Genomic DNA, 23,299 nt, shown 5'->3' with positions numbered 1-23,299 from the left:
GCTTGTTCCACACTTTCACTGTCCTCACATGTCAGAGGATGTCAAGGAGTTTTGTCGCTCCTGTGTCACTTGCCAAGCCAGTGGTAAGTCAGGTGGCACAACAAAGGCCCCCCTAATACCACTACCTGTGGTGGGGGTCCCCTTTGAGAGAGTTGGAATTGATATTGTGGGTCCAATGGACCCCCAAACAGCATCTGGGAACAGATTCATACTGGTGGTAGTGGATCATGCCACCAGGTATCCAGAGGCTATTCCCCTTAGGACCACCACAGCACCTGTGGTGGCAAAGGCCCTCATTGCAGTTTTCTCAAGAGTGGGCTTTCCTAAGGAGGTACTATCAGATAGGGGCACCAATTTTATGTCCAGCTATCTGAAAGCAATGTGGAAGGAATGTGGAGTAAACTATAAGTTTACCACCCCATATCATCCACAATGCAATGGGCTTGTGGAGAGATTTAACAAGACCCTTAAAGGCATGATAAAAGGATTACCAGAGAAGCTCAGGCGGAAATGGGACATTCTTTTACCCTGCCTGCTCTTTGCTTACAGAGAGGTCCCACAGAAGGGGGTTGGCTACAGCCCTTTTGAACTTTTGTTTGGCCACCCTGTGAGGGGTCCATTGTGTTTGGTGAAGGAAGGATGGGAGTTACCTCTCAAAAAGCCCAAACTAGACATAGTGGACTATGTACTTGGTCTCCGCTCCAGGATGGCTGAGTACATGGAAAGAGCATCCAAAAACCTGGAGGCCAGCCAAGAATTACAGAAAGATTGGCATGACCAAAAGGCTGTGCTGGTAGAGTTCCAACCAGGACAGAAGGTATGGGTACTGGAGCCAGTGGCTCCAGCAGCACTCCAAGACAAATGGAGTGGACCCTATCCTATTATTGAGAAGAAGGGGGAAGTCACCTACTTGGTAGACTTTGGAACACCCAGGAGCCCTCACAGGGTAATCCATGTGAATCGCTTGAAAGCATTTGTGGACAGGGAGGACATGAGCTTGCTCATGGCCACAGATGGGGAACAGGAGGAAGAGAGTGACCCTCTCCCAGACCTGCTTTCTCAGAACCCTGATGATGGTTCAGTTGATGGAGTAGCCTTGGCAGGCAGCCTCACTGACCAGCAACAGATGGACTGCAGACAAGTTTTGCAGGCCCACAGGCATTTGTTTTCACTCACACCCAGCCAGACTGACTGGTGTACCCATGTTGTGGACACTGGTGACAGTCTGCCTGTCAAGAATAAGATCTACAGGCAACCTGACCATGTCAGAGACTGCATCAAGGCTGAGGTGCAAAAGATGTTAGAGCTTGGAGTGATTGAGCCATCAGAGAGCCCATGGGCCAGCCCAGTAGTCCTGGTGCCAAAACCTCATACCCAAGATGGAAAGAGAGAAATGAGGTTTTGCGTGGATTACAGGGGTCTCAATGCTGTCACTAGGACAGATGCTCACCCCATTCCAAGAGCAGATGAGCTCATTGACAGATTGGCTTCTGCCAAGTTTCTGAGCACATTCGATCTGACAGCTGGCTACTGGCAAATCAGACTAGCTGAGGAGTCAAAGGCCAAGACAGCATTCTCTACCCCTAGTGGACATTATCAGTTTGTGGTAATGCCCTTTGGTTTGAAGAATGCACCTGCCACTTTCCAAAGGTTGGTGAACCAAGTCCTTACTGGGTTGGATGACTTTTGTGCAGCTTATCTGGATGATATTGCTGTCTTTAGCTCCACCTGGGAGGATCACCTGATCCACCTGAAGAGAGTTTTGGAGGCCCTGCAAAAGGCAGGCCTAACTATCAAGGCCACTAAGTGCCAGATAGGGCAGAGTAAGGTTGTATACCTGGGCCCCCTAGTTGGTGGAGGCCAGGTTCAGCCACTGGAGAGCAAAATCCAGGCCATACAGGACTGGGCTCCTCCAGTTACCCAGACACAAGTCAGAGCCTTCTTGGGCCTGACTGGGTATTACAGGAAGTTTGTGAAGAACTATGGGTCTATAGTGACACCATTAAATGACTTGACATCCAAGAAGATGCCAAAAAAGGTTCAGTGGACAGTTAGCTGTCAGAAGGCATTTGAAGACCTGAAGAAGGCCATGTGCTCTGCACCTATCCTAAAGAGTCCTGACTACTCCAAACAGTTCATTGTACAGACAGATGCTTCTGAGTTGGGGGTGGGAGCTGTGCTCTCACAACTTAATCAAGATGGTCAAGACCAGCCAATTGCTTTCATTAGCAGGAGGCTGACCCCAAGAGAAAAACGTTGGTCAGCCATTGAGAGGGAGGCCTTTGCTGTGGTTTGGGCATTAAAGAAGTTGAGGTCCTACTTGTTTGGAACTCACTTCCTGGTGCAAACAGACCATAAGCCCCTCTTGTGGCTTAATCAGATGAAGGGTGAAAATCCCAAACTGCTCAGGTGGTCCATTTCCCTACAGGGGATGGACTTTACAGTGGAGCACCGCCCAGGGACTGACCATGGTAATGCAGATGGTCTCTCCCGGTACTTCCACTTAGAACATGAAGACTTATCTGGTCAAGGTTAGTTTAATGTCCCTGCGTTTGGGGGGGGGGGGTTGTGTAGGAGAGTAGGGTCTGCTATCCTATGGTCACCCCAAATTTTTGCTTTTTGCTTCACTGGTTTTCGACTACTGAGGCTGTGGGCCTGCTGATCAGACCCCCAGCCTGCTGTTCTCTCACTAAATTACTGACACATGTGCTATAGGCACATACCAATTGGAAATGGACTCCTTGTCAGCCCCTGTATAATGCACTATAGGTGCACAGGGCATAGGAGCCACTAAGGCCTACCAGGGGCTGCAGCATATCTTTTGCCACCCCTGGCTGGTTCTTAAATTGACACAACTGGCTGATCACTCAGCTGGGGTAAGGTGGTGTAAACACCCCTTGCTTAGGTATAGTATATCTATATCTAAACCTATATCTGGACACATGTAAACCTGTGAGCCACTCCTATAGTAGGCCTCATCAATCCTGGAGGCTGAGTGCGTGGTTTTATGTGAGATGGAGCTCTAGCATGAGCTGAGCCTGTCTGCAGCCGTCGGGAACAAATCCCTAAGCTGTTTCAGGATAATGCCATACCATATACTATTAAGTGCCTTATAATCCTCGCGGTTATTTAGCAACTTTGGTTTGGCTTTATCAAAACATGTCGTGTAAGGTGTCATACGCTTTGGAATACCATCCCCTCGCCAGTTCTGGCAACGGGGATGGCATTCCACCCCTCTAGAGGGGTAAGACATGTTACTTTACTTTAATGCGGTTGATTTCTCCAAAGGCCTTAAGATCCACAAAATGGATGCCTCTGCCACAGACAAATGTCTGGACCCCTGCAGTTGACTGAAACTCAACCAAATGGGTCCTGGACAAAGGGTTTCCTGTCACAGGAGGGTGTCACCGCCCTCCAGACAGGAGATAGTGTATTGTAGCAGGGAGGTTTGAAAGAAACCAGACACTGCTTGGGGCGCACAAGGCTGCCCCTTGCATAATCCGGCCAAACCGGTTCTGGGGCACTCCAGCCCTCGTGCCAGGGCGGCCTGGATCAAAGGAAGGGGGTGTATCCACCCACTTCCTGGGTCCCACCCATAGGAGGGGACCTAGCAGGTAATCACGCCCCCCAGATTCGAATAAGAGTGGGAGCAGTGCCAATGCACATCAGGTTTCCTGGAAGAAACATTAGAAACGAAACTCTGGACCCTTCGCCCTCCATCTCAACGTGGAAGCCCGAAGAATCTCCCTTGTGGTCAAGGAGTGACCACCCTGCAGCAGCAGGCACCATCCAGCCCTCGACGTCTACTTAGTTGCAGTTCCCGCCGGGACTCGAGCGACTGAGATCGACGAGATCAAACCTGCCTGCCTTCTAACAGCCCGATCCACAGTCCCTGCAAAGCTGAGACCCGTGGAGGCGACCGGAAGCGTGGGGCACGCCATCTTGAATTGACCACGAGACGCTGACCGTGCAGCCCACGAGTGATCCTCGAAGCTGTGCACCGGGGTTTGAGAAGCCCCCACCCTGAGCTGCTCCTGAGCCGAAGTTCAGCCCTCCACACTCGACGAGTGCTGCGTGGGGCCCGTTGGCTCTATTTGGCTCAACGCGTTGGCCCGGTCACTTGCCAGCTGGCTAGTGGTCCCTGTGCCGACGAAACTACTAAGAAGACTCGTGAATCTGGTTGCTCCAGATCCACACCAGCTTCCCTGAAAAGGAGCCCCGACTCTGACCTTCCTGGTCCGAGTGAGAAGCAATCTTCCGATCCCGCGTGGATTGCTCTTGCCAAGGCTTGTTTGCTCCAAACTTGAAGCCGACTGCACCGACGGTGAGAGCCTGCGTGGGACAGATCGTGACCTGCTCCTGGACGTCGCAGATGCCCCAGAGCCCATGTGACAGCGGAGAGAAGCTCCTCGACGACCACCTGATTGCGCCCGACATTGCCTGGTTCCGTCCTGGTTCCACCCTGGTCACTGCTGAGTGACCCAGACTCTGTCCCCTCTGCTTTCAGGTACCCTTTGACTTGAGTCCACCCTTGGACTCCACCGGACACTTCATCTTTAACCCGCCTGCAGCCCTTTCAGCTTCAAGCACCAAGAGCCTGCGTGTCAGAACCCGACGCCACTTCGACCCTGTGCACCCACTTCCTGTGGGTGAGGTAACTTTGCTCCGCCGGTGTTCCCACACTGGTGCACACCTCTAGGGTCTGTGTGTTAAGTTTTGTTCCTCTAGGTTCAGCGGAAGTGTCCTTTAACTTTAACTTTACAACTTTTACGCACCATTGGTTAACATTGGTGCATGCGTGCGCTTTCCGCACATCTCCCGAATCCCGAGGGCCATTCCCGACTTCAGCATTGCTTGTCCAGACTGCTCCCAGCGATTCTCTAGGCCCTAGGCCTAACCACTGCTCGAGTGGCATCTCTTATACCACTTGTTTAGTATATGGTTTGAGTGGCCCACTGCCCTCATCCATAATTGTGCAACTTTGTATGTTTAAACAGTGCTTTTGATTTAACGCTTGTGCCCCTTTATTCATAAAGAATACTGGGGATTGTTTTTAGTAATAAATACATATATTTTTATAATATATACTTGTGTGGTGTCCTTTCATTTGGTACTACAGGATTGTATGTGGTAAAACAGCTCGCTTAACACGACCTCTTAAGTTAAGCCTTTAGGCTGCTTTGTCCATGCTACCCCTAGGATAGCTTGTTTAATAAGGTTGACTTACAACCAGACACCATAAGGGATTGTTTGGTCTGATAATAGGTGGTTCCAGAATTGGAAACATCACCTATCAGGCCAACTTCTCACAGTGGGGCACGCCATCTTGAAAAGACCACGAGACGCTGACCGTGCAGCGCACGAGTGACCCTGGAAGCTGTACACCGGGGTTTGAGAAGCCCCAACCCTGAGCCACTCTTGCACCGAAGTTCAGCCCTCCACACTCGACGAGTGCTGCGTGGGGCCCTTCTGCTCCATTTGGCTCAACGCGTTGGCCCAGTCACTTGCCAGCCGGCTAGTGGCCCCTGTGCCGACGAACTTTGAAATTCGACCTGCGAATCTGGTTGCTCCAGATCTGCACCAGCTCCCCTGAAAAGGAGCCCCCACTCTGACCCTCCTGGTTCGAGTGAGAAGCAATCTTCCGGTTCCGGGTGGATTGCTCTTGCCAAGTGTTGTTTGCTCCAAACTTGAAGCCGACTGCGCCGACGGTGAGAGCCCTCGTGGGACAGATCGTGACCCACTCCTGGACATCGCAGATGCCCCAGAGCCCACGTGACAGCGGAGAGAAGCTCCTCAACGACCACCTGATTGCGCCCGACATTGCCTGGTTCCGTCCTGGTTCCACCCTGGTCACTGCTGAGTGACCCAGACTCTGTCCCCTCTGCTTTCAGGTACTTTTCGACCCGAGTCCACCCTTGGACTCCACCGGACACTTCTCTTTCACCCCGCCTGCAGCCCTTTCAGCTTCAAGCACCAAGAGCCTGCGTGACGAAACCCGACTCAACTTCGACCCTGTGCACCCGCTTCCTGTGGGTGAGGTAACTTTGCTCCGCCGGTGTTCCCACACTGGTACACATCTCTAGGGTCTGTGTAGGAAGGTGGCTACCTGACTATGGTTACCCCAGATTTTTTGCCTGTGTTTAGCTGGGTTTTTTACTTAGTTGACCTGGTTCCCTGCTAATCAGGGCCCCAGGCCATCTGCTCTCTCTGTAAAATGGATTCCATGTACCCTAGGTACATACCACAATTGGAAATGGACTCCTTGTCAGCCCCTGTATAATGCACTATAGGTGCCCAGGGCATAGGGGCCACCAAGGCCTACCAGGGGCTGCAGCATATCTTTTGCCACCCCTGGCTGGTTCTTAAATTGACACAACTGGCTGATCACTCAGCTGGGGTAAGGTGGTGTAAGCACCCCTTGCTTAGATATAGTATACCTATATCTAAACCTATATCTGGACACATGTAAACCTGTGAGCCACTCCTATGGAAGGCCTCATCAATCCTGGAGGCAGAGTGCGTGGTTTTATGTGAGATGGAGCTCTAGCATGAGCTGAGCCTGTCTGCAGCTGTCGGGAACAACTCCCTAAGCTGTTTCAGGATAATGCCATACCATATACTCTTAAGTGCCTTATAATCCTCGCGGTTAAATAGCAACTTTGGTTTGGCTTTATCAAAACATGTCGTGTAAGGTGTCATACGATTTGGAATACTATCCCCTCGCCAGTTCTGGCGACGGGGATAGCATTCCACCCCTCTAGAGGGGTAAGACATGTTCCTTTACTGTAATGCGGTTAATTTCTCCAAAGACCTTAGATCCACAAAATGGATGCCTCTGCCACAGACAAATGTCTGGACCCCTGCAGCTGACCGAAACTCGGCCAAATGGGTCCTGGACAAAGGGTTTCCTGTCACAGGAGGGTGTCACCGCCCTCCAGACAGGAGATAGTGGATTGTAGCAGGGAGGTCTGAAAGAAACCAGACACTGCCTGGGGCGCACAAGGCTGCCCCTTGCATAATCCGGCCAAACCGGTTCTGGGGCACTCCAGCCCTCGTGCCAGGGCGGCCTGGATCAAAGGAAAGGGGTGTATCCACCCCCTTCCTGGGTCCCACCCATAGGGAGGGACCTAGCAGGTAATCACGCCCCCCAGATTGGAATAAGAGTGGGAGCAGTGCCAATGCACATCAGATTTCCTGGAAGAAACATTAGAAATGAAACTCTGGACCCTTGGACCTCCATCTCAACGTGGAATCCCGAAGAATCTCCCTTGTGGTCAAGGAGTGACCACCCTGCAGCAGCAGGCACCATCCAGCCCTCGACGTCTACTTAGTTGCAGTTCCCGCCGGAACTCGAGCGACTGAGATCGACGAGATCAAGCTTGCCTGCCTTCCAACAGCCCGATCCTCAGTCCCTGCAGAGCTGAGACCCGTGGAGGCGACCGGAAGCGTGGGGCACGCCATCTTGAATTGACCACGAGGCGCTGACCGTGCAGCCCACGAGTGACCCTCGAAGCTGTGCACCGGGGTTTAAGAAGCCCCCACCCTGAGCTACTCCTGAGCCGAAGTTCAGCCCTCCACACTCGACGAGTGCTGCGTGGGGCCCTTCTGCTCCATTTGGCTCAACGCGTTGGCCCGGTCACTTGCCCGCTGGCTAGTGGTCCCTGTGCTGACGAAACTACAAAGAAGACTCATGAATCTGGTTCCTCCAGATCCACACCAGCTCCCCTGAAAAGGAGCCCCGACTCTGACCTTCCTGGTCCGAGTGAGGAGCAATCTTCCGATCCCGCGTGGATTGCTCTTGTCAAGTGTTGTTTGCTCCAAACTTGAAGCCGACTGCACCGACGGTGAGAGCCTGCGTGGGACAGATCGTGACCTGCTCCTGGACGTCGCAGATGCCGCAGAGCCCACGTGACAGCGGAGAGAAGCTCCTCGACGACCACCTGATTGCGCCCGACATTGCCTGGTTCCGTCCTGGTTCCACCCTGGTCACTGCTGAGTGACCCAGACTCTATCCCCTCTGCTTTCAGGTACCCTTCGACTTGAGTCCACCCTTGGACTCCACCGGACACTTCATCTTCAACCCGCCTGCAGCCCTTTCAGCTTCAAGCACCAAGAGCCTGCGTGTCAAAACCCGACGCCACTTCGACCCTGTGCACCCACTTACTGTGGGTGAGGTAACTTTGCTCCGCCGGTGTTCCCACACTGGTGCACATCTCTAGGGTCTGTGTGTTAAGTTTTGTTCCTCTAGGTCCAGCGGAAGTGTCCTTAAACTTTAACTTTATGACTTTTACGCACCATTGGTTAACATTGGTGCATGCGTGCGCTTTCCGCACATCTCACGAATCCCGAGGGCCATTCCCGACTTCAGCATTGCTTGTCCTGACTGCTCCCAGCGATTCCCTAGGCCCTAGGCCTAACCACTGCTCGAGTGGCATCTCTTATACCACTTGTTTAGTATATGGTTTGAGTGGCCACCCGCCCTCATCCATAATTGTGCAACTTGTATGTTTAAACAGTGCTTTTGATTTAACGCTTGTGCCCCTTTATTCATAAAGAATACTGGGGATTGTTTTTAGTAATAAACACATATATTTTTATAATATATACTTGTGTGGTGTCCTTTCATTTGATATTACAGGATTGTATGTGGTAAAACAGCTCGCTTAACACGACCTCTTAAGTTAAGCCTTTAGGCTGCTTAGTCCATGCTACCCCTAGGATAGCTTGTCTAATAAGGTTGACTTACAACCAGACACCATAAGGGATTGTTTGGTCTGATAATAGGTGGTTCCAGAATTGGAAACATCACCTATCAGGCCAACTTCTCACAGTCTGTGTCTTAAGTTTTGTTCCTCTAGGTTCAGCGGAAGTGTCCTTAAACTTTAACTTTGTAACTTTTACGCACCATTGGTTAACATTGGTGCATGTGTGCGCTTTCCGCACTGCTCCCGAATCCCGTGGGCCTCTCCCGACTTCAGCACTGCTTGTCCTGACTGCTCCCAGCGATTCCCTAGGCCCTAGGCCTAACCACTGTTCGATTGGTATCTCTTATACCACTTGTTTAGTATATGGTTTGAGTGGCCACCCGCCCTCATCCATAATTGTGCAACTTTGTATGTTTTAACTGTGCTTTTGATTTAACGCTTGTGCCCCTTTATTCATAAAGAATACTGGGGATTGTTTTTAGTAATAAACACATATATTTTTATAATATATACTTGTGTGGTGTCCTTTCATTTGATATTACAGGATTGTATGTGGTAAAACAGCTCGCTTAACACGACCTCTTAAGTTAAGCCTTTAGGCTGCTTAGTCCATGCTACCCCTAGGATAGCTTGTCTAACAAGGTTGACTTACAACCTGACACCATAAGGGATTGTTTGGTCTGATAATAGGTGGTTCCAGAATTGGAAACATCACCTATCAGGCCAACTTCTCACAGAATAGGAATGTCTTACTTTTCTATAGGGGTGGCACTGCCACTGGCCATACTTCATCCACTCAGCGTCTGCTCTACTACATCATACACTTCTGCTATCGACGAGGAGGATAAAGAAGATAACATCCAGGCTTACAAAGTACGTCTATGATTCTTCTTAATGTCTCAAATGTACCAAAATTTATTTTTGTTAACAACCAACTAAGACCCTTTTCATTATATTTTGGAAACCGCTGTCTTCTTTCTTATGTTGAATTGCATTCAACAAAACCATTTTTTACAGTCATAAATAAATATTAAGACTCGCTCGTCCTTCGTTTCACTCTTCTTTAGCTTTTCGTTCTTCACATCCCTAAACTACATCTGATCTGATATGACTTGGCTTTAAAATAAAAATTGGCCAGCTGAGTTCAAGTGAAATAGAGGGGACCATTGGTTACCAGAGAAGTACAGCCACTAATGCTATTACAAGTCAAGGTTGACTGTCTTCTCCGTGATAGCCCAAAAAGTAGTTATAAATTAGTAAATGTTCTTGACAGTACAGTGTACTTATACTAGTGTACTGTGTACTACTGTACAGTACATCATACACTCCTTTACGAGCCTACTCAAAAAAAATCAATAAGTAAGGAGTATAATAACTTACCACCATCCGCCGCCGCTGAGCCTTCCCCCCCAGCTCCTCCTGTTGGCACCGCCGCATCCAGAGTGGACCCCTCCGCACTGCTGGCCCCAGCACTGATGGTCATCTGTGCCGCATCAGATGTTGTGACGTCTAGGAAAAACATGTCATATTTTCAGATGCCATACACAACCCCCTATTTTGTCTCGTAATGGAAGGAAATGTTACATAACACATTTTGTATTACTGGGATTGAAAAAATGTTACGGTTTTGGGGAGGGTTGTTAACCTTTTAGATGCTTATTCCATTAAATGCTACACTTCTTCTTTTGACAACTGATTAATGCTTGCTTAACGTGCACCATTTTTCTCATTACAGAAAGAAGATTCCATTGCCCTTCTGCCAGACGATTCACCAACTACTACTGAGTCACCACCAGCAGTACTTAAGTACTTTAAAGAAGGTGGGGGCTCACGCACAGTTATTCTACTAATTTCCTGTGTCTGTTAGTGTTAAATATTTTTACGTTTGAGTCATACTAATTTCATTCATGGGAATGTTGTTTAAAGTAAACTTTAACGTCATCTTCATCCATAAGAATACTACGCTATTAAAAATAAAGAAATAATGTTTTCATTTCTCAATTGAAAATAAAAATGTTAAACTAACAAACACTGTCTGGTTTTTGTTCACAAGTGAGTGAGCGGAAAGGTTTGAACTACTGCACTTGGCAGTCATGTTTCAGTGACTCAGATAGGCCGGGACTCGGAGGTAGTCTCTCTTCTTCTGTTCTTCTGGGTCGTAAAATCATTGGTCAGACATTCTAGATAGTCGGTCAGGGGAATGGGGGTTCAACTTCTGTTCGGACTGAGGTATGTCGAAAGTCGAACTGCACCTATCATCAACAGTATACAGTGTCAAGCGCACACAACCTAAGTTTATTCGATAGTTTGTGATGTGTTCTTTGATGGAAGGACAAGACCAGACTTTTCTTTTTTTATTTGTTCCTTTCCTTATTTATTGTATCACAAAATGGTATTTGTATAAATGCAAACCAGCCGACACGTGTTTCGTCAAAAACGGGGTTGACCCGTGACTCTTCAGGGCTGTTGAAGTTAGGCTGAGATCAGTATCGTCGGACCGGTGATAATTCCAATACTTTCGAGAACTGACAGAAGTCCCTCACCGTAACCGGCTTACTGACAAGCCTCAACGATGGGTCAAGCGGATTTGCTTGCCCGTCAGTGACCGACCGTATACTGAACGGCGGCACAACTCACATTCCCTGTTCGAAGGAGCACCTCCTCTGCGCACACGGGAACATTACTCACCGATGCCTGATTAGGACCGGGTTGGAATTATCACCGATCCGACGATACTGATCTCAGCCTAACTTCAACAGCCCTGAAGAGTCACGGGTCAACCCCATTTTTGACGAATTACGTGTCGGCTGGTTTGCATTTATACAAATACCATTTTGTGATACAATAAATAAGGAAAGGAACAAATAAAAAAAGAAAAGTCTGGTCTTGTCCTTCCATCAAAGAACACATCACAAACTATCGAATAAACTTAGGTTGTGTGCGCTTGACACTGTATATAGACTTATAGAAGGCAGAGCTCCTCTCTCCCTTCTCTCGCAGAGAATAGGGTCATCTCTGATCAAGCTGCACCAACAATTTACAATCATAACAACTACCTCGAACCTACCAGCTGTTGAGCGCCGTGCTATTTCTGAACAAAAACCCTACGCCGAACTTTGAACCTATCATCAACAATGTCCTATTTATCTTGTTCATACTTCTTTGTGTGAAGAATAGTCCCTGAAACACTAGCGGTATGGGATGTGCTCCTCTCAAATCAAAAAGGCAACTGCTACCTTTTACTTGGTGTAAACAATGACATTTTGTTGTTGGAAAATGTCAAAGCACTTACATTAAGAAGACTGGAATAGACAGCAAGGGCAACCCAGAGGACTGCACTCAGTGCCTAGAGCTATTGCTGTATCAGAGTTTTGTTTCACACCGTTTGCCGAATGGACAAGCTTAGCTACCTACACAGACCGACTCATAATTGTAAATAGTAGTAGCACAGAGAGTGATGGTAGAGGCAGGATAAGAATGTAGAAAGTAGTCCACATTAGAAGAAGATCAAAGACTATTTTGTAGAACATAGAATTATTAGGAACCAGTTTGTAATGAATAGGAGCTGTAAAAGTTAGGGAAGTATAAGTATTAATATAACAATAGAACAACTTACTGGGGCCAGCAGAAGAGCCTGCAAGGGACTGCTCCTGTTCACCTTCTGCCACCGGAGTCTCTGTCGCCGTCGCCTTGCCCCTGGGAGGTCCTGGTGATCATGAAATAATGAAACTCAACATGGATGATTGTTTTTTGGGAAATATTTGATTTCTTTGTACTCAATCTAAAATTATGTCAGGGAAACAAATTGCATCTGATCTGGTCAAGTCCCCCATTCACACCTTCATTCATACTACCGTGCTTCCCATTAAACTCACAGACATTCCGCACCCCGCTCCAGATAGGGGCGGTGCCAGAGTTCTTGGAGCGAAAGGCAAAATTCAATTTGCCTGCAAAGAGAACCCCAGGAATTGCTATTAAAAGTTGTTTACTGCAACTACACGGAACCTCATAAGCCCTTACCACACCTTATGGAAGGCTCCGCCCCCACCTCAAAGTGCATCTCTCTGGCGGTCTGCGAGGTGCTGCCTGTTTTCTCCCACTGAACGACCAAACAACACATGGCAGAGGCCACGAGAAGCAGAACTGCCGCGGCCATCCTGTGAGTCTGATGTTAGCTCGGTGCCCCCAAGTCCCCCATTCACACCTCTTTCACACCATTCATAGCCCAGTCCACAGACTGCACACACACTGCAGGCATCCCCGACTATGCCTCTATATATAGCAAAGAGGTGAATGATGTCATAAAGCCTGCGAGACCCAGGGGTGTGATGTAGTACATGATGTCACAAACCTGCCAGGGTCAGGGGTGTGGTGTAGGAGATGACATCACAACCGATTGATGGGAAATGCTGATAACACTCAAGGCTGCCTTTGGGGACCAGTGATACATTATGTTGGTAGATATAGGTCCATCTTTCGCATAACATCACGGAAGCAGAAGATTGAGCGAAGGAAGTCAGTTACAATAATCTTATTATTAAGGTTTCCTGTTTTCTCTTTATTGCATACATGTTAACAGAATCTGTAAAGGCGATGGTGAGATGGGCCTAGTGTACTGCACAGGAATGCACAGCTTGTCATTCTGTTTCTTCCTATCTGCTCTGCCCATTTCACAGGTGTGATTCAGGTATTCAAATGGCAGGGTGGGATCTAAGGGTTAGAAGACACCTTACATCAGTCTTCTGCACTGACTAGCAGAGCCTGGCAGAGGTCTTATGGCTGGGCTCTGAGTCTTCGTCTGTGTTAGCCTGTCTGCTGGCCTGGCCTCCCATAGACTCCTTCTTGTGTAACTGCACACAGCTTCAAGAGCATTGCACACACACATCCATTCAATAGAAGGTAGTTCTGGATACCCTGGGGCGTCAAGGTGCCCAAGGAATCTGTAGTCTTGGGATGTACTGTTTTCTACTCCCAAAATTAAGATATCACACATAGCTGCTGGCTGCTTCAACCTTAAAAAAAAGGAATGTTTTGTGCAAGAAGCATTCCAAATGTAGAATTTGCATTCCATACATAGTTCGAACGTTCCAACGTTCCAAATTAGAAGCGTTGTTCCAATCTACATTCTAAAGGAATTCTTTCAATTCCAAATTAGAACTCTCATTCCAAACTTAGAACATCCTTTACAAAATAGAACTGTCAATCTTAGAACTCAAATGTTATTTGAGCAGAAAGCCTTGACATTACATCATGCCTTCATTGTGACACCAAAAACACCTTCATTACAAGTTTGTAAATTCGATTTTGCGCAGAAACTGGAGTTTCTGATCTAAGGGGTGTTGCAAAAAGAGTAACAGTACTGCACTTTGTGGGTTTCTCATGGACACATTTGGTCAGGTAAAACTTTATGGAACTTGTCCATGGAAAACAGCTCTGTGCTTGGGAAAAACCCAACAAAATCTGGGCAGAAAGGTGGACATCAGCTATAATTCTCCCGTGCTGAGAGGAAAGTGCCTAGCAGTGCAATATTCTGCATCGTAGAATGTTTAAACACTACAGTATCGTCGATTGAAGTTATGAAATTTCTGATGCGGTATCGGCACAGCACTGGTCATTATGAGATCAGCGACATGGTGCGAGAGCACGGCTGTCACATGAGTGTTCGTGCACATTATAGCATTAGCCAGTCAATGAACCAGCACACATTCACAATGTTCTCCCAGTCAACTGCTCCACCAAAGAAGAGGATGGACAGATCCAGGACCATTAACTGATCCATAGGAGGGGCAAGGGAGAATGGGATGCTACCTGGGGGACAGAATGATATAGGGACTGTGGGTACCATCTCAAATATTAGCCCTCTTTTTCAAATATTCTTCACTTGTATATACCATTTAAAAAAAAAGATTTTACATGTTTCTTTTTTATGTTAATGCACTTTATTAATCTGGTATTTTAATCTAATTTAATTTTCAAAATAGCCACAATTCCCCTGAGTAGGGTTTGCAGACGACAGGTTAAGAACTGTTGTTTCAGACTGAAGTATTTGAGAAAAGAATGCAAGGGAAATGAAAGTTTGTTAATTATCAGAGTAGAAATTAGAGTTGTAGAAGGCTGGACCAGAAAACCAACACATGATGGAGGCGCAAGCTAGAGTAATCTTCGGGCAGACCCAATTCTCTTATTCATCCCAGCAACCATCGCATAGTGCTCTTCACTTGAGAAAAATGGCAACATTTCCCACAATTATCAGATTTTTCCCAAAGTGCAAGTAAGTTGGTTCAGGCTTTAGGTTTGGAGAATTGGCATTTATCAAAATGGAAATGTCATTTCTAGAGAAGGGGTATAACTGGCAAAGTAATGTGAATGATAAAAGAGAAATCTGTCTCTGTAGAATGACTAGTCCTTTCCTGGCACTTTTAATTCATCCAGTGGTCTTGTTTTAGATAGTGCTTTATGATGCTGCACGCCTTTGTGCGCAGCGAAATATGGTATTACAGAAGGAGCCAGAGACACTTGGGTAGCCCCTTTAATATGAATTGCGCTGGTGCATGTCTTCTGCTGGTGCAGTCACTAGCAGGTATCCCCTCATTTGAACTGCATGTGACCCATAAATTGAAGGAACCTATTGCATGTACTCCCAGGGATATTACAAAGGTGGGAGCAAGGACAGATAAGCAGTAGGTGCAGTGATAGGACAACACACATGAGGTGAGGTACAATCAGTGTGCCCCCCTGAGGCACAACTTTAGAAAGAGGTACAGAGTCGCCAAACACCTCAATTACCCTGTGCAGTAGGGTGTAATCTGAATCCCTGCTCCTCTATTTGTTGAAACCCTAAGGATTTTTAGAAGAAAATCCATATGCTCATGATAGGTTCTCACAGAGGGCAATAATCCTGCTAATAAGAAGATTTGCAGGAGTATAGAATGGAAACTTACATGAAGGAACACAGAGAAAAACTGTAGAAATCAACAAAAAATGGGGATCTTCCTGGGGGCGAAGACAAAAGCACAAAGACTGAAAAGATGCATAGGGGCAGGCAGGAGCAAAACCAGAGAGAACATGTTGAAAAAGGGCAACAATAAAGAAGAACAATCAATACAGTTACCAAATATTTTGAATAGAAACCAAACGATCAATGCAAAGAGAATAGGCCTGGCTTTCAAGTGGTTAATATTTTGATGATTGTAATCGTGGTTGGTAATGGTGTTGTTGGTGGAGATGGTAACAGGAGAAGTAAAGGTTGTGGGTGTAGTAGAAATGATAGTGGCATTGGTGGTGGTAACAATTCACACCCGAGTCCTGAGACAACCACTAAAAGAAGCCTCCCAGGGGCCGTGGCGAAGACGGAACTGGAGTGTGACATGTTTTGTCTCTGCTCTGGATCCCCGCGGGCCTTTCATGCAGTATTGAAGCACCGGGACCTGCTTGTTTGTGCAGTTCCCCATGGGCATCTTCCTGGACACCCCCATAGGCGGGGTAGCTCTGTGGACCAGACAAGAGGGGATCCCCCGAGGGTGATCGCGGATCCTGGAAGCTGGTGGGTTTATCAAGGTCTGCCATCTTGCGGGAGCGGCTGGGCTGTGCGAGACGCCTCAGGCCCTGCTGAGAGTGAATGCCTGATCATCAGGGCTCATCCGACATGGCTACGCCATGTGGGGGCTGGGCGGATACAGACCTGCATGGAATTGGGTGCCCCTGGTCTCTGTTTGATCCCGGGGGCATGCCTGTGGGTGGCTTGGACCTGCAGCATAAAACCCAGTGGAAAGTGTGAGGCATCAATTGCTGACCACCCCAACAGTAAGTAGCTGTGCCGACACAGAGGGTGCTGGTAAATGCCAACATCAAGGCCCTGACATAGGGTTACGTCTGCAAGCCCTGAGAGGAGAGAAGCAGTTGCTGCCCACCCGCATGTTGCAACAACAGTGCTTGCTGGCCCGTGAAACTGTGACAGGCCTGTGGGCAACTCTGGGACCTGTAAACTTCTGAGGCCCCCCTCTTAATTCTTGTGGTCTGTGTCACGTTTTGCATTGGCCGCCTGTAGCAACTGGAAAGCATCTCACCTAGTGCCAAGAATCAGCATCACCAGCCCCACCTGCACGGGACCACCCACGTTAGGGCCCCTGGAGGTCGCCTCTTCCAGCCTTGAACTGGTCCTCACCTGCCTCCGATGCTGGGAGGACTGCTGGTAACAAGACTCCTTCAGTGTGTGTAGAGTCGCACCTTGAGGTTGAGGAGCCGGCGCAATACCTGGACTGTTGCTTGAACTGCAATTCCCTCCGTCCTTCCACCCAAACCACCTTCAACACCCGCGTGCACCTGGGAGACACCTGGCGTCTGCTCTTGTGACCATTGAGAAACACTCTTGAAGGAGCAGGTTGTAGAAAATCACCTGAGTTTGCCCTTATAATAAAATATCCCTGACACCTCTAGTGGGATCTGTGCGCTTACACGCCGATCTTTGCTGGAGATGTTGGGGACTGTTGGACCTCTGTTATTTGTTTTCTCTGTTTGTTTCCTACTTTCTTAGGTCACATGCGCACTGCTGAGCCTATGTTCAGTTCTCTAATGGTCTGAATTATACACAACCACACTTCGGCTCGTGATTCACTCCTTGATTCCCTGTCCCGCTCCCTCCGCCCACAGACACAATGTTCACGAGACCAGCAGCATCTTGGTTATTAAACCCTTGGAATATGGCATTCCCTTGCCTGTGCCACCTTGCCCTACCCCTGTCAAGCCATAACAGGGGCCCACCTTCTGTTCCAGTGGCTGTGGGCACTGACCCCTGCCTTGGGGACAGTCCCACACAATAAACTGCTCTCCCGAAACATTTGCGCCTTAAAGTCGCCTAACAAATGTAAGCAGGTTTGGCGATACCTCCTGAGACATGATCTGGACATCATCCTTCTCCAAGAGACACATCTCCTGAGGGAAGACAATCACCAAATGTCACACCCAAAATATCTCCTTTGTTACTGGGCACATGCCCCTACTGAAACGCTGGGAGTGGTGAGTGGACACACTGTGCAAGGGGTGATCCAGCTCCACAACCTTCAAGGGTGTCAAGGATAAGGAAGGACGCCTTTTAAAGTTGAGTATCTTAAGGGGCACACGCCCTCTCACCCTGCCTAACATTTACTCCCCCAATCAAATGTTTAACATTTACATTAGGAGCATCGTTTGGGATCAACAAGCAGAAGTGGTGGGTGATGGTATAGTGGAAGGAGACTTATCTTGGTCTGTAGCTTGGTCTGTAGCATGGCTTCATATCATGGCACCGTCACAAAGTCAGCTAAGCTGAAGCGTGGCATAGCAGATCTGGTGTTAGTAGACGCTTGGTGTTATAGATATCCTGTCTTGCAAGATTACTCATTTTACTCTCATGTACATGCCCCCTACTCCCCTATTGATTATGTCTTTCATACATACTCCTTACTCCGGGATCTCGATACCGCAACCATCTCATACATCTCAATCTCAGATTATGGTCAAGTGGAGCTGGTATGGACTAGTGGCTCGAGCTCCCATAGGTGACCGTCATAATGGAGCTTCCCCCGCATCTACTTACTGACCCGGTAGACACAGAAAAGATCCAAAAAGGGATTATAAAGTCTTTTGATCTCAATGCCCTCCTGGACACACTGCATCAGATGCTTTGGAGCATGTACAAGGCTCCCATTAGGAGGGTTATTTCTTCTATTACCAAAGCCAGAGTGAGGGAGGCCGGACTGGTAGAAATGGACATATCAGCAGACGTTAAGGCCCTTGAGATGCTTGAGCAAATCACCCTCACCAGACACATCAAAGGACAACTTGCAATCCTGTGGGGACAGTTGAGAGTGCATAGGACCAACAAGGCTGAACGCTCTCCACTGGCCTTAAAACAGAAGTATTATTAGGGGAAGAGCAAGGTTTGCTCATTTCTAGCCCGCAAACTATACCATCAACAAGCCAAGACCCATATTTCTAAAATCCAGACAGGGGATGCTCCCTGGGCAACCCCTGAGAGAGCTAAGTGTTGGACTTGGCCTTTTCCCCCCAAATTTTTCGCTTTTCCCCCCCTAATTTGAAATGTCTCCCCCATGGGATTAAACCTGTATATGCCATGAGTGGTGTGAGACCCCTTGTTAAAAATGTAACGTCAAGTAATGGTGTGAGCACTTGTAAATTTCCCCATTTTAGAAATGCACCTGACTAACTGTACTGTATGTAAGATGGATGCCATGGCCATGGGTTGTTTTGCCACTGTACTGCCATAGGTCAGCGGTCTAGTTATTATTACCCAGCTACCCCTAGCTTTTGGAGGGAAAGCCTGGCACCCAGGGTGCTCACCCCCTCCCCTTGAGCCAGTTTAGGCCAGTTTTGCCAACATTCTAGAAGGTTCTGGCACTGTCTGGGAGGAGGGTATAAGTAAGGGGGATGTGCCACCAGAGAGTCAGGCAGAGCTGGGACAAGAAAGAGAGGGGACCTGCTGCGAGGTGCTAACGCCACATGGGCCTGTGAGCTGGGCCCTGTACCCCTAAAACACCCCTACTCTGCTGTCCCTTGGGCCCCTGAATTAGGAGGGCCCACCCAGGTCCCTGACACTGTGGGGACCGGGAATTACGCCAGCGCTGCGAGGAAGAAGCGCCCAGGAGGTGAGGAGTGGGACTGTCTACCCCCCTTAGTAAGTTGTGGTCCCTGTGGAAGCGCTGGACTGGGAGGAGCTGCCCGGGGAGAATTGTGCCCCAGAGGAACTGTGTCTTGCTGACCTGCCTCAGAAAATTGCCCCTGGACTGCCTACTAAGCGCTGGGGCTGGGTGGCCTGAAGGAACTGTGAAGGGAAAGAGCGCTGGAGGAGCCTACCCTCGTTGCGGCGCGCTTGCTGCATTATTAATAATTAATAAAAGGGAGCCTACCCCTTATTGTGGCCGTCCTCACCGCCGCAGCCCGAGGAGTTTTGGCGCTGCCTTGCGCCGGTGGGATATCGCCGAAAATCACTGCCGCGGGCCGGCGCTGTAAGGGAGGGACCCCCGCTGTGGTGAGCCTCTAGGCCCTGAGGCCGTCAGGGCCCGCGTCACGTGACGGGGGCGACCGGCCACGTCATCGGCCCGCCCCCCCGCCAACGCCGCACACTGATTGGCCCGCGCGGCCGTGCCCCCGGAAAGGGAGCACAGGGATTGGCTGCCGGCCGGGCAGCCAGTGAAGGACAGGCCGACCCTAAGCCCCGGGTCCCCGTGAGGAAGGGGGGACCCGGGTGAAGCACCAGTGCGGGCCCCCGTGGTCGAGGGGGAGCCCCGCCGAGAGAACGACCGGAGTGGGAGCCGACCCCGCCGGTCTGTGCCCCAAGAGAAGCGCGGCTGGCCATCTGGAGGGAGCCCTCGGTTGTGAGGAGAGCTCCGTGTGGAGAGTGCTGCGCGGCGGGGCCGGCCTCGAGGCATATTGCTGGTGCCTCCCCCCGCCGCATTGAAGCCCCGGGTCCCCGTGAGGCAGAGGGGCCTGGGAGAAGCAGGAAGAACCCGCTGGGAGGGGCGCGAGTGAAGCGCGGTGCAGCAGGGGCCTCGAGGCACATTGTCGGTGCCTGCCCCTACTGCCAAGGAGCCCCTGGACAGCCCGGTGAGTGCGGGCGACAATATACGGTGTGGAGGGTGGAGAGGGCCACGGGACACAGGGTCGGTGTCCGCCCCATCCCCTCTGTTGACTGAGTGGGGCCCAAGTGCCCAGAAACCGGGTAAAGGCTCCTAGCGACTGCTGCCTTAGAATCCCAGGATACCAGTAAGGCCTACTGAACTGCCTACAGAAGCCCCTGCTCATCCTAGAAGTCACAGAGGAACGGTTTGATATGCATAGCCAAGTGGGATGCTCATTGACATGCACATTTTTGCCTGCTGCCTGATTTTCCTGGAAGGACTTAGGCCTGACATCCCAGTTATATGTGTATGCCAGAGGAGGGTTTGCCCTAGGTTGAGGTTCTTAGGCCTGGAAGTTAATGCCCCTGTTAGTGGTGGGCATCCCCAGGCGCTATGCTGATGAGGCTGACTGCCCCCCTCTAAGGAAGTGTTGCTTGCCCGAGGAGATATTCAGGGGTGCTCATGGAAAATGTGATACAGGCCTGGTGCATATGTTATTGATGTCAATGTACTGCCTGATATTTGTGTTGCAGGTTGGGGGGCTAAGGAGTCATGTTCCCCAGGTTACCTTTGATGCCTAGCGCGCATATCTAAGGTTTGATTGAATACCAGGCCCCTGCCTGATGTTAATGCAGCGTTTGTTCTCCTAATGAGATGTTACAGGAATGCTAAAGGATTAGGATGGCACGAGGTTATCTGATTTTCACTAAAGTGTTTAGGCCTGCCTAAAGGAACCTGCTGACTTACGGCCTACAGTTATATGAGGTTACTGATGCCAATGCATATTAATGCTTCCCGCCTGATGTTTGATATCCCCATGCTGATTTATTGCAGGTGTTCCTGTATGTTGGGATTTACTGTGATGCCCTGAAGTTTCCCTTACAGGGGTTGTGGTGGAGTGATAATGCAGGTTATGTGTACTCATACTAATGGTATTTTGTATTACAGTCTATTACTAAGGATGAGAGCCTGAGTTGGCCCCGCCATATTGGCCCCAGGTTCAATGTTAATTGATTCTTCTTTATTTCAGATGGACTTACAGACTCAGCCCCTACTTTCCATGTAAATAATCCCCCTTTTTAAAAAAAAATCTTTTTATTGAATTCAAATAACAAGAAACATAGAAATAAAACAAAAGCAAGGCAGTACAATACAAATATGTCACTTCGTTGCTGGGGGGGGGTACATACACAAATCAAATGTCAGAAGTATTCGATGAGATGGGGGGGGGGGAGGAGACCAGAAGCAAACAAAATATCTAAACACCTGCGGAGGAAACATCAGGTTGGGAGGATGACAGGTCAGTATTCAGGTCCGGAAGGGGGGGAGTACATATATTACCACAATATGTGTTCCATTGAGTCCAAGTTTTCCCCCATTTGCAGGGCGTGCCACGGGAAACATAAACAGTCTTTTCTCTAAACATGCACCAGTCCATGTTTTGTTGCCACACCAGAACTGTCGGAGGCCTCTGGGCGCCCCATAACTGGGCAATGTCTCTCTTGGCAATCATATTACCCAAGGTCACCCATCGAAGCTGCGCCTGGTCATAATCATTCGGCTACCAGACATTCAACAGACACCTCCGCGCCTCAGGCATTGATTGCACACCCGTGACCTCACTCATAACTTCATGCACGCGAGTCCAATAGCGTAACACAGCAGGACATTCCCAAATAATATGGAGAAACGTGCCCACCATACCACAGCCACGCCTGCACAATCCATCCGCTGAGAATCTCATGCGTACCAGACGAGGACCAGTCACGTATACCCTATGAAGAATTTTGAGCTGGACAAACCGGAGGCGTGCCGGGATAGCCACCTCCTTCGGGGAAAAGATCGCAGCCTGCCAGTCTTCGTCATAGAGTTCCAGACCATCACTAGTCCATAACTCTCGAAGGTTATCCAATAGGTCAAGTCTGGTATTAATTAACTTTTTATATATGAGCGAGATCGTGCTATCAGGGACGTGCCCATCCAGTATCCGATCTTCAAGCGGGGACGCCTCCGGAATATCCGAGCCCAGGGGAAAAACAGACAGAACCGCATTTCGGATTTGCGCATACCGAAAGGATTCTCTATCATTCAGGTCGTACTCAACTTTCAGCTCCTCAAATGTCTTGACTCTACCCTTGATCCATACATCATTAACCCTGCTGATACCGATCTCGTCCCACCTATCAAAACCCTTCGACATCCAGAGGGAGCCAAGTTTTTCCGACGCATAAAGCGGAGTAGCACGGGTCAGCTTGTCAGCCCATCCCATAGCCGCTGTAGCACAATACCACACCTGCACCGCTGTCTTAGTGGGGCCCGTGAGAGATCGGCCGGCAGATTTTGCGTATAGAGCCCTGTTGTAATCTCTACCGGGCAGTAGCCATTTATCCATCTCAAAGGCCGGGTTCGGCGGAGGAGCGTAAGTGCCGTGGTTGATAGCCCCCAGCTGAGAGGCCCACTAGTAGCGACGAATGTCCGGGAGGGCGATGCCCCCGTCGTACCAAGGGAGCGTCAGCTTCGAAAGGGCAATACGAGAACGGCCCCCCCATATCAATTGTCTCTGTAGACTTTCAATCTCCCGAAAGTAACTGGCTGGTATAATGTCAAGTGTGTTTTGAAGCGCATAAAGAAACCGTGGGAGCGACATCATCTTAAATAGCGCTGCTCTTCCCAGAGGCGAGTGAGGGAGCCTACCCCACGCAGTCACATCAGCACGGAGGCGCTGAAGAGGGAGCAGCAAATTGCGTTCATAACAAAGCACAGGGTCCAATGTGATAAAGATTCCCAGGTAGTTGAATCCCTCCAGCTCCACCGAGATAGGACAGTCACGAGGCAGGAGAGGAGCCTCGCCGAAGAGGACATAGACGCAAGAGTTCGACCAGTTGATGACAAGACCGGAGTTTTTACGGAAAGAAGTCAAAACGTCGAAAAGGATGATCAACGACTTCCGAGGCGACGTAAGGTACAAGAGCTGATTGT

The 23,299-nt window shown here is 49.2% G+C and overlaps 1 long non-coding RNA gene across 1 annotated transcript in view; it reads right to left on the bottom strand.

Moving 5' to 3' along the window:
• The window catches only part of LOC144805690 (uncharacterized), a 234,885-nt gene extending 222,471 nt beyond the window's left edge, over positions 1-12,414 (bottom strand). Inside the window, exons 1-2 of the long non-coding RNA XR_013605576.1 lie at positions 12,322-12,414; positions 10,086-10,214 (exon numbers count right to left, since the gene is read on the bottom strand). This is a non-coding gene — a long non-coding RNA (uncharacterized LOC144805690). The remainder of the gene's footprint in view (positions 1-10,085; positions 10,215-12,321) is intronic.
• Between the last annotated feature and the right edge of the window lie 10,885 nt (positions 12,415-23,299).

The sequence above is a fragment of the Lissotriton helveticus genome (assembly GCF_964261635.1).
Source record: "Lissotriton helveticus chromosome 1_1 unlocalized genomic scaffold, aLisHel1.1 SUPER_1_unloc_19, whole genome shotgun sequence".
NCBI classification, from domain to species: domain Eukaryota; kingdom Metazoa; phylum Chordata; class Amphibia; order Caudata; family Salamandridae; genus Lissotriton; species Lissotriton helveticus.
Note: the sequence above shows the minus strand (reverse complement) of the source record. Positions and strands in the feature narration are given on the sequence as shown.